The sequence below is a fragment of the Lactuca sativa genome, chromosome 5 (assembly GCF_002870075.4).
Source record: "Lactuca sativa cultivar Salinas chromosome 5, Lsat_Salinas_v11, whole genome shotgun sequence".
In the NCBI taxonomy this organism is placed as follows: Eukaryota; Viridiplantae; Streptophyta; class Magnoliopsida; order Asterales; family Asteraceae; genus Lactuca; species Lactuca sativa.
Genome location: NC_056627.2, coordinates 357,281,265 through 357,292,790, shown reverse-complemented (window position 1 = coordinate 357,292,790; position 11,526 = coordinate 357,281,265).

The window sequence follows — 11,526 nt, the reverse complement described above, 5'->3', positions numbered from 1 at the left end:
ATAACCCGATTACCCATTCCCGTTATCCTCACTTTACGTCCATAAAACAACAACTATCACAAGGGACCTAGTCTAGGATTTTTCATTGGGGCAGACACTACTACAAAGGGGTTTCCTCAGCAATGAATGTCCTAAGGCAACCATGAGGGGGATATAATACAGAAAATGAACACCCAAGTTCACTACACCTACAGGTTATGAGCCTGCCAGCGTTCCACTGAACTGTCTAGAAAAGTCTGTGGTCGTCATCCATATTCTGTTGGACGACTAGATCACAATCACATCGAGGCCTCTCATCATTTTTATTTCATCACACATCACTATCTACCCATGTTCTACCCAACATATTTGTAGATAAAATATACTCGTTTATATACAGCTTAAAACCTGTATAACATATTCATTCGATACTCATACCACATAAAAAATAGTATATAATCACATAGCATGTATTTCATAGAGTATAATTTATATGTGTATATTATAGAAAGCAACTACACACTTACTCGTATCTAATACGTTCATCAATACTTGTATTAAAATCGTGTATATGAAAGGGACTATGCACTCACTTGATCAGAAGATGATCGGACCACATTACGGCTCTAAGAGTAGTATTCTTCGGTGAAACTGTGATCTCTTCACACACCGGGCTTCTCACGGGCAGAGCTTCGGCTCGGAAACTCTTTTCTTCTCGGGATCTTCGGTGCTTCGGGACTCGCTTCGGGTCTCGAGATTGATATCGGGGTTTCGCGGGTATAACTTGCATGTAAATCGACGAAATATGGAAGAAAGGAAAGGAATTGAGAAACATCACTCTACTATACACTCTTAAACCGAAAATTGACTTAGAAATGCCCCAAAAATGACAAGATGCAAGCCCTAAAGAATATCTAACGGATGGGAAGTCAAGGTTGAAGCTTTTTCCGCAAACAAGCTAGAAATGCAACCAAGACTCTGGATCTACTACCTTCTTCTTGAACCTCCAAGCCTTTCCTTCCCTCTCCAAGCTTCAAATCACTAAAATGGCACAAAAACAGCTCAAGAACACTCACAACTGATTAGGGTTTCGAGAATGGGGTCTGAGGGTGATGGAGGATGGAGTGGAGGCCACTTAATGTGTTTAAACTGGGTGCAAACCCTCAAATTTAGGGTTTCATCCAGAAAACTACTCGTCGAGTCGGGGCTTCCAACTCAGCGAGTAGACTCTTCCATCTGCGTCCCAAAACTCACATCTACTCGACAATTTGGGCCTCCAACTCGTCGAGTCCCAGAGTAAAAATACAAAAACTTAAATTAAAATACGTACCGGGAACTGGGCATTACAAATCTCCCCCACTTATTCTAGACTTTGTCCTCAAATTCTACTGTTGCATCCGTGAAAAGCTCGGGGTAGTGCTCCCTCATCTCGTCCTCCGACTCTAAAGTCCATTCTGACCCATTGTGGTGCTGCCACCACACCTTTACCAACTCCACCCTCGTGTTCCTCAGATCCTTCGACTTCCTGTCAAGGATAGCTACTGGTCGCTCAAGGTAATTCAGGCTGTCATCAACCTGAATATCCTCAAGGGGTACTACTGTTGAATCGTACACTAAGCACTTCCACAACTAACAAACATGGAAAGTGTTGTGGATCTGGCTGAGCTCTACTGGAAGGTCCAATCGGTAAGCAACTCGACCCACCCAGGCCAAAACCCTAAACAGACCAATGTATCGAGGACCCATATTGCCCCGCTTCCTGAACTGGATGACACCTTTCCAGGGTGACACCTTCAGGAGGACCATGTCGCCCACCTAGAACTCCAAATATGAACGCCTCTTGTCTGCGTAGATCTTCTGCCGACTCTGAGCAGTCTTGAGCATGCTCTGGACCTGCTGAATCCTCTCAATAGTCTTGAGTACCACCTCGGTACTCCCCATGACTCTCTGACCGACCTCGCCCCAACATATTGGGGTCCTACACTTCCTCCCGTAAAGCATCTCAAAAGGAGGCCGGTATATGTTTGCGTGGTAACTGTTGTTATACCAAAATTCCGCTAACGAAAGATATGTATCCCAACTGCCACTGAATCCAAAACACATGCACGAAGCATGTCCTCGAGAGTCTATATCGTCCTCTCATTCTTCCCATCTGTTTGGGGGTGGAAAGCGGTGCTGAAATGGAGAAGAGTACCCATCTCGTCGTGAAACCGCTTCCAAAATCTGGAAGTAAAACGGGCATCTCGGTCTGACACCACCGAGACAGACACCCCATGCCGTGCCACTACCTCACGCACGTAAATCTCGGCTAGCTTCTCGGCCGATATACCCTCCTGGATCGGGATAAAATGAGCACTCTTGGTCAACCGATCCACCATGACCCATATCGAATCAACTCCATGTGCGGTCCTGGGAAGGTTCATAATGAAATCCATGGTGATATCTTCCCATTTCCACATGGGAACATCTAGCGGTTGCATCTTTCCCTGTGGCCTCTGGTGCTCGACCTTGACCTTCCTGCACATCAAGCACCGCTCTACATACCATGATATGTCCCGCTTCATGCAGGGCCACCAGTAATCAGGGTGAAGATCCTGATACATCTTCGTCGCCTCGGGATGGATACAAAACCTCGACTTATGGGCCTCATCCATCAGAATTTGTCGTACTCTACCCCAGTACGGAACCCAGACCCTCCCATGTAAGGTCAACAACCCACGACTGTCATAGTCAAAATAGGCCACCTGGCCTATGATTCGCTCACACTTCCAGCGCTCTTCCTATTGGGTTTTGAGCATTCTAACACTCCTAAGGTGTACATGCAACCCTATAAACCTTGGATCTATGTTTGTCTAAAATACATGAAAATTTTGATTTCCAAGGTTCTTAATCCTATCTAGTATACATGGGGAACTTTTAATCATAAAAGATAGATAGAAATGCATACCTTGTAGTTATTGGATTCCTTGAAAACCTTGTGAGCCTAGCACCCCTAGTGTGATGCCTCAAATGTTTCACACAACACCAAATGCACTTGGATTAAACTTTGAGAGAAATGATACACACTTAGAAAAATCGGCTAGCCCTCTCTTATCTCAATAGTTGTAGTGGTGGCCGATTTTGGTGGCTTCATATCGTTTATATAGTGTGTTACAATTAGGGTTACACCATGTAAACCCTAATGTAACATGGATCTTCATTTCCATGACCCATGGGTTTGTAACTCCCATGGAGCATCCTATGGACCTTAGCCCAACTTGATAATGTTGGATTAATGTCTAAGTCCATAACTATATTTGGTATGTACTTGACCCGACCCGGCATGGTCCATTTGGGTTGCACTTCACCGACACAATTTATATGGATAATCTTTTGAGAATAGTATGTTTATGATTAATATTAATATATTATAAGTTCTAATATATTAATATGGAATCATATTGTTTAATTAGTATTGATCAAGAATTAATTTATAATTAATTAAGTGATCAAAAGGAACTAATTAAATATGGACTCTTATATATATGGAATGGGCCAAGTTCATTTAGGTTGGGCTAAGCTTTGATGGATAGTCCATGGAGTGTTTAACCCATGGATCCTAGGAAATGAAAGGCCATGGGTATTAGGGTTTAACCCTAATCCTCCATACTATATAAAGATGTCTTTGGTTGGTGAAATTGGCACTAGTGTGGATACACTAAAGAAGGGCTAGCCAATTTCACTAGAGAGAACCAAGTAATCATATTCTCTAAAGTATTCCAAGGTGTCTTGGTGATTTGTGATTCCACTTGAGGCTTCCACACTATTGGGGCTAAGCTCTTAAAGCTTGAAGACATCAAGCTACATCAAGAGGTATGTATTCTATCTTGTTACATTCATAGTTTTTGTATGCTAGATTAGGATAATACCTTGGATGTTCTTATTTGCATGTATATTAGAGAAAACTTAGATCCAAGGTAATTAGGGTTTCATGTACACTTAGGAAGTGTTAGAATGCTCACCCAACAGTGGTATCAGAGCCAGGTTGTTTTCTGTTATATTGAAGCAAATATTTTATTTTCAAAGTTGAAAAAAAAGGAAAAAAAAAACATGAAGTTTGTCAAATTTTAAGATAATTACTTGTTCTTGTGAAAAACTAATTATTTGTAAAATTTGAATAATTTGCTTTATGAGTTGAATTAGGTCAAATTTAATAAAAGATAAAATAATATGATTATTTTATTAGTTTTAAAAGTTTGATCTAAAGAGTTTTATTTTTTGAAACCTCCATAAGTTATGGATATGAAAAGGTTTAAAAAAAAAAATTGATTCAAAGTTTTTATGGAGTTACAAAATTTGGTGTTAATGTTTTAAAGGATTCCATAACTTAAGAATAAGTTATGGATCACCAAAAGTTTTTTGTGTTACCTTGTTTTATGAGTGAATTTAGATTAATGAATAAAATTATGTGATAGTTGGTTTTAATCCAAATTAATCTAAGAATTGATTCTAAAATGTGTTTTTGTAACTTGTCCTCAAGTTATATGAAAAGTCACATTTAAGAATCATAAAACTCATAAAAATTGGCAAAGGTTACAAAAATGAAGAGTCTAGTTCTAATTAAATGGTTTTATGACTCCATAACTTGTCCTCAAGTTATGGAGGACCAAGAGTCTCTTCGTTTAATAAAATAAAATAAAATAAAAAAGAGGTGTAACCTTAATTAATTCCATAAGTTATAAAATAAAGAAAAGTTAATTCTTTTATTAGTTTAAAGTCTTCCATAACTTGTCCTCAAGTTATGGAACTTGAAGAGTTTTTGGATTAAAACTACTTTAAACACATAAGTTATGGAATTAATTAGTTTTGAATAGTTTCAAAACTTGCCCTCAAGTTTTGGAATTTGTAAAGTTTTCTCTTATGAATACTTTAATTCCAAGTTAGCCCTTAGAATTTTAAAAGTTAAAATTCAACCCTTATACTTTATAATATTATAAGTTAATAATATATATATGTATAAGAGTAAGGTCAGTCTTACCGCTAGTACGCCTCATTCACGAAGCCGGTCTATAAGGTGGGTATAAGGTTGTTGCCTATAAAATGGCAACTTAATGGGTGTCCACTCTCACCCACCGCTTGCTTGACTGGTGGAGGGTCGTTAGCCGAACGGGTTTGACAGGACTAGAATTCTCCCTTCATTAAAAGTATTAATGATAATACTAAGTAACTAAACTCTTAATAATACCCAATCTTAGTTACTTAGGAAAAATGTGAATAAGGTGCTAACCCATGAAATTACACTTTACACTTTGTCTAAGTCGTTAGTGGAGCGTGTGTGGTTAACCGGCACACTAACTTGGACTTAACAAGGTAGGTAAAGGGTGACTTAATATTTATCATAGTATCGATGGAGCGTGTGTGGTTAACCGGCACATCGATTGAGGGGTAATTTATTAAGGGTACCAAGTGATTTGCATGGTTACTTCACACCTTGTTTTGTGATCCTCGGCATCCCAGTCACAAAACCTGAAGGGCACACTCGAGATTGAAACATGCCTTTGAAAAGTTCAATGAATCTCAAAGATCTAGGAGTTTCAAAACCAATTAAAACCTAATAATTCATTTCATTTATCTTGGTGGAAATTGGTGAATCGTCATTCACCTACCTTCAAATATTTTATAGCTTGGATTACGGCATACCTCTTCTAAGTTATAAAATAGTTTGTTGGGTCCTAGCCTTAATATTTCATATTGGGTGTCATATTAAGGACTTTAAATCAACTATCTTGAATATCTCCCAAAAGATGTCTGTAATAGACACCTATGATCTTCCCAAATCTAGTGAAACAAGGTTTCCTAAATGAAGATGATGTCCTTTGGAAATCATACTTCTTTCACCTCCTCCAATTATTCTCCCCAACCCACAAGTTCTTGAAAAGTTTAAGGTCACTCAAGCCCTATTGGCAAGGCAAGGTCTAGGTGTGAACACATCTTGGAGATGTAGTCACATATTGACAAGCCGAGAGAGTTGGGTGTCAAAGTCTTGAGAAAGTTTGTGGTTCAATCACTTTCTAAGTCACATAGTGAGTTCCTTTGGGACACCTATGAAACAGACTATGACAAGACCCTTAATGATCTTATCTATTTGCTAAGATCAACTTCCTAAAACTTTATGGACATTGACAATGATGACATTGGATATCCAGTAAAGCATTCTCTTCCCAATGGAAAGGGATCGGCCATAGTCAACTCGGTTGACCAAATGGTAAAGAGAAAAGCTAAGTCTGTGATAGTCTCGTGTACCATTATCAAAGGGTCCATACGTTTATATTGCCAAGGGAAGGGGCATTGGTTGCGAAGCTGCCAAATTTACCTAAGGATGTTAAAGTCAATAAGTTTGACTCTACTTCAGGTAAAGACCACTATCTAACTCTGTTAAGTTTCTATTCTAAGATTCCTGATACATGATGTGACTGGGTCACATGGTGATGTGTTAAGAATCAAAGAAAAGTGAAGAAACTAAAAGAAAGAATATGTTGAATCTGATGGCGTAGATGGATTTCTATCGCATAGTTTGAAGATCGGATTCTTGAGCAACTTCTTAGGAGTTATGAGATATTGCTTAGGAATAGATAACAACAAGTTTTCATATGGATTGTAAGGATAAGTTTTTCCGCAAAGTTTTAAAATAAAAGAAAATTTTTTTGATTTGATTTATTTTAAAATATCCTTACAATGGCTTTTGAGGAAAAATTGTTGCTTATATGATTCCATTAAGAGCAAGAGTGGAAATATGAAATTGATTCTTTCATTTGTGGTAATGTCTAGATTTACCAAATAAGGAAAGATTCTCATCACCCAAGTTTCAATTGGACCGGAACTTGGAATCATGCAAGTTGTATAGCATGATGAATGAGAACTTTCAAGTTTTGGAAAATTAAGACTAATTACTCGGCCACATGGATGTGTGAGTCAAGTAAAGGACTAAGGGATCGAGTACACATTCTTGTGCACTGATTAAGTCCACCACAAAAGATTGATAAGACTATTCGTCATAGTTTACTAAAGCTCAGTAAATATGATTATACTTACAAGCTTAAGTGTAACTCTGAGACATTGGAAAAGGTTCCAATGTATGGCAGGGCGAATAAGAAGAATCAAATTAGGCAGAAGGATAAAAGTTTCTCATATCTGAAAAGATGGGAGAGTACTTTAGTATCAGTTTTGTGATCATCTTAATGATTAAGAAACCATATCAAAATTAGTTCTCTAAGGAAATCTTAGTGCATTCTTATGACTAAGAAGAGGAACTTGAATTGTTGAAATGGTTAAATCAAGAAGATGATTCATACTTCGTTCCAATACAAGTCTTAGAGTCATACTCCAAGATTGTCATTTGAGTGATATGTCTTAAAGAAGGTTTAAAACACTTGTCAAATGTAAGAGTAAAAGTTTTCTACTCTTGTACATTTGAAATTGGTAAGTTGTGATGTTTTGGATAAAACAAAGACCAACTTAGGCCAATTGGGTAAAGTGTTTTTCTTGATTAGAATCCGCACTATCTCTTGGATGTTTGACAAGGGAGTCTTATATGTCAAGAGGACAGTGGGAGTCTTAAAGGTCTTGAAAGTCTCAAGAAATAATCAAGAATAAAACCTGAAGTTCTTCACTAGCACACGACTTGAGGTTTATAACCTATCGTGTTGACATATCTGTGCCCATTCCAGTTAAAGTTGGCTTTGCATATGAGTTCTTAGAGTTCTCAGTTTGTTGCATAACAACTTGGAAGCAATGGCAGGCCCTTGAGCTGCCAGGTGGCAAGAAGTTAAGATTGATTTCAATCCATATGGTTTTGGATTTGTCATTATCTTTGTCTTGTGATTATGGTTTGACAAATTCATATGGGTAGGAACTCATACACCATATAAATCTAAGTGTCATAAGGTTTCTCTCCGATTCATGAAAATGATGGTGAGGAAACGCTTTCACTGAGTAGATTTTACGAAGATATCAATTGTGTTATTTGCATTTTCAAAAGTCGTTAGTGGAGCGCGTGTGGTTAACCGGCACACTAACATGGACTTGTGAGAAATGGAAAATGCCTAAGCAATTGAGACCATGATTACGGTATCCCTTTTCATGGTTCTTGAAATTGCTTAGACACACAGGTGAGCTATCTACGGAAAGGGTGTATGAATCTAAATTTCAGACTGTCCAGCTGATTTCTGAGTACATGTCAAAGCTAGTGGGAGCATAAGTGTTATGCTAATAATCATCATGTTAGTGGGAGCATGATAATTATGATAAGTATTGCAAGTTAGCAATGTTAATTATAGAAAACAAAAGTTTCAATTGGGAAAAAGTTGTTTTGCTATAATTAAGGGAGAGGAAATTATGCTTCATCTCAAATCTATAAGCTTAGATCGTGAGGTTTTAATCATTTAGTCAAGGATATATATGAATTTCATGTTGGAATGGCTCAACATAAGGAAATTCTGTATATGGGTCCATTATTTGCGTTCTAAAATTCGATTATGATTACGGCATCCCTTTTCATAATCTGAATTATGAGAACTTGGCAAATTGAAATGGAAATATTATAGCAAAAAACTGGTTTAGTCTTTATGTAAGACATCATGAATCGTGTCCCATATGCTTCAGATATAGGATCGATTACATGTGCTATATTCATCCGTTCTAAAATTTTCCAAATGCCTGGGGCATTAAGAAGGGAAAAGGTTTAGAACTGGATATGACTAAAAGGATTAAACAATTGTCGAGGACAATCTAAGGTTTACCAAAGATTGGTTACTCAAGGACAATTGGAAGTATAGTGATAATTCTGGAAGGACCATATTAACATAATCTGTAAGGAGGCAACTCTTGTTCAGAAGTGATAGTCAAAATGGAATTTGAAAATGTTTCAAAGTTAGAATTTTCAATCTGTGTAAGATTAAGGAAACTTAATGCAAGAAGGATATTTCCAAGGAGTTGATCTCCTTTGGAATACTCTGTAATGATTGTTGCCAAGTCTTTGTGACTTTGTGCATAATCGTTACAAGAGGATCAATGCATATAAGTTTAGAATCTAACAGATTTTTGTAAATGGCATGAATTTGGAATTCTTGCATTTGCAGTAAGGATTTGGGAGTGTGAAAAGAGAATCATTGAAGTTATGTTCAATTGATCTAGTTCACAAAGTAAAGATCATAGACAAACATAGTATGCATACTTGGTGTGTGGCATGACTAGTGTTTAAGAAAACATAGTGTACATGCTTGGAGCATGGGACAACTATTGTTTTAAATTCAAGAATAAAGTTGATAGCTGAAACAGTATACAATGAATAATGTGTAATCATATGGTGATAAATAAAAGGTGTTTTATTTATGTTCAAAGGGTTGATACCATATTGGATTCAATTATTATTGTGTTTTATTTTGCATGTTTTGACTTCCCGAATAAACTGGGTTATTCTTCCTGAATGACTAAGTTATTCAAACATCCACAGTCGGTCATATGTTGGAAGTAGATATGAATTAAGACTGTCATGGGTTGGCTTGTAGAGGTCTAAGGTGTTGGACAAAGGGCTACAACACTCATGAGTGCTCATAAGTTCTGAGTATTGGATTCAACCCGCGCTCATTGGAATCACTTCATGGATTTTATCACGAGTGATCATGAGACGATAATATCTTATATTCTTCAAACCTAGAGATATGAGTTGTTACTATGAGTTGATAGTACATTGATTGCACGAAAACGCATTTGGTAACTCGGTGCTATAAAACGTGCCTTTGTGTATGATTCAACAAGTAGTAGAACAAGCCATATGAGTCGAAGTTTATCCGTTCCTTTTACCTTCGGGATAAAAGCGATATCTGTGGGCCCCTCGATGATTTGATGATGACAAATGGAAGTGCTCGGCCGGGCCAGGACTGATTTGATTTGTTCAATTAGTCAGTCGTCATAAATCGGAAATCGGGAAACAACAAATGGACAGAGAGAATGATTATAATCCATGTCTCAGTCCATATGATATCTAGAATGGAGGAATATATGATCCCTTATCTAATGGACAAGTTCGTTGACAAGATCAGAGTTCGACAGCGGCTTTAAGAGCTACGATTGCCAGTTAGGTTTGAAGTCATACGCAATAATAGTTTTAGACTTATCCAAGTGGGAGACTGTTGGATTAATGTCTAAGTCCATAACTATATTTGGTATGTACTTGACCCGACCCGGCATGGTCCATTTGGGTTGCACTTCACCGACATAATTTATATGGATAATCTTTTGAGAATAGTATGTTTATGATTAATATTAATATATTATAAGTTCTAATATATTAATATGGAATCATATTGTTTAATTAGTATTGATCAAGAATTAATTTATAATTAATTAAGTGATCAAAAGGAACTAATTAAATATGGACTCTTATATATATGGAATGGGCCAAGTTCATTTAGGCTGGGCTAAGCTTTGATGGATAGTCCATGGAGTGTTTAACCCATGGATCCTAGGAAATGAAAGACCATGGGTATTAGGGTTTAACCCTAATCCTCCATACTATATAAAGATGTCTTTGGTTGGTGAAATTGGCACTAGTGTGGATACACTAAAGAAGGGCTAGCCAATTTCACTAGAGAGAACCAAGTAATCATATTCTCTAAAGTATTCCAAGGTGTCTTGGTGATTTGTGATTCCACTTGAGGCTTCCACACTATTGGGGCTAAGCTCTTAAAGCTTGAAGACATCAAGCTACATCAAGAGGTATGTATTCTATCTTGTTACATTCATAGTTTTTGTATGCTAGATTAGGATAATACCTTGGATGTTCTTATTTGCATGTATATTAGAGAAAACTTAGATCCAAGGTAATTGGGGTTGCATGTACACTTAGGAAGTGTTAGAATGCTCACCCAACAGATAATCCATGGAGCCTTTAGCCCACTATACAAGTTATGGATGATTTACATAATCAACCCATATATTTAATTAGTCATCTTTTGATCACTTAATTAATACTAGATTAATTCTTGATCAAAACTAATTAAATAATATTATTAATATATTAGAACTTATAATATATTAATACACCATAAGTGTTATTTCTCTCATTTTAGTTTATCCAAATGCGTGATGACATGCAACCCATTTGGACCATGTTGATCGGGTCAAGTACATCCCAAAATAGTTATGAACTTAGACACCTAATCCAACACTTCCTTCATGCCCTCCTTCTGTGACTCTCGGATCTTCTACAAAAATGGGGTAATCACTGTCATCCTCAGACAAATATCCCATATCGGAGCCACTACCGTCGTGCGGATAAGGGTATCGGCCACCACATTGGCCTTGATCGGGTGGTAAAGGATCTCACAATCATAATCCTTTACCACATCCAACCACCGACGTTGTCTCATGTTCAGATTTGGCTGATCCATGAGATATCTCAAACTCTTGTGGTCCGAGTAAATGATACAACGAACCCCATAGAGGTAATGCCGCCAAATATTGAGGGCGAAAACCACATCCCCCGGCTATAAATCATGCTTCGGATAG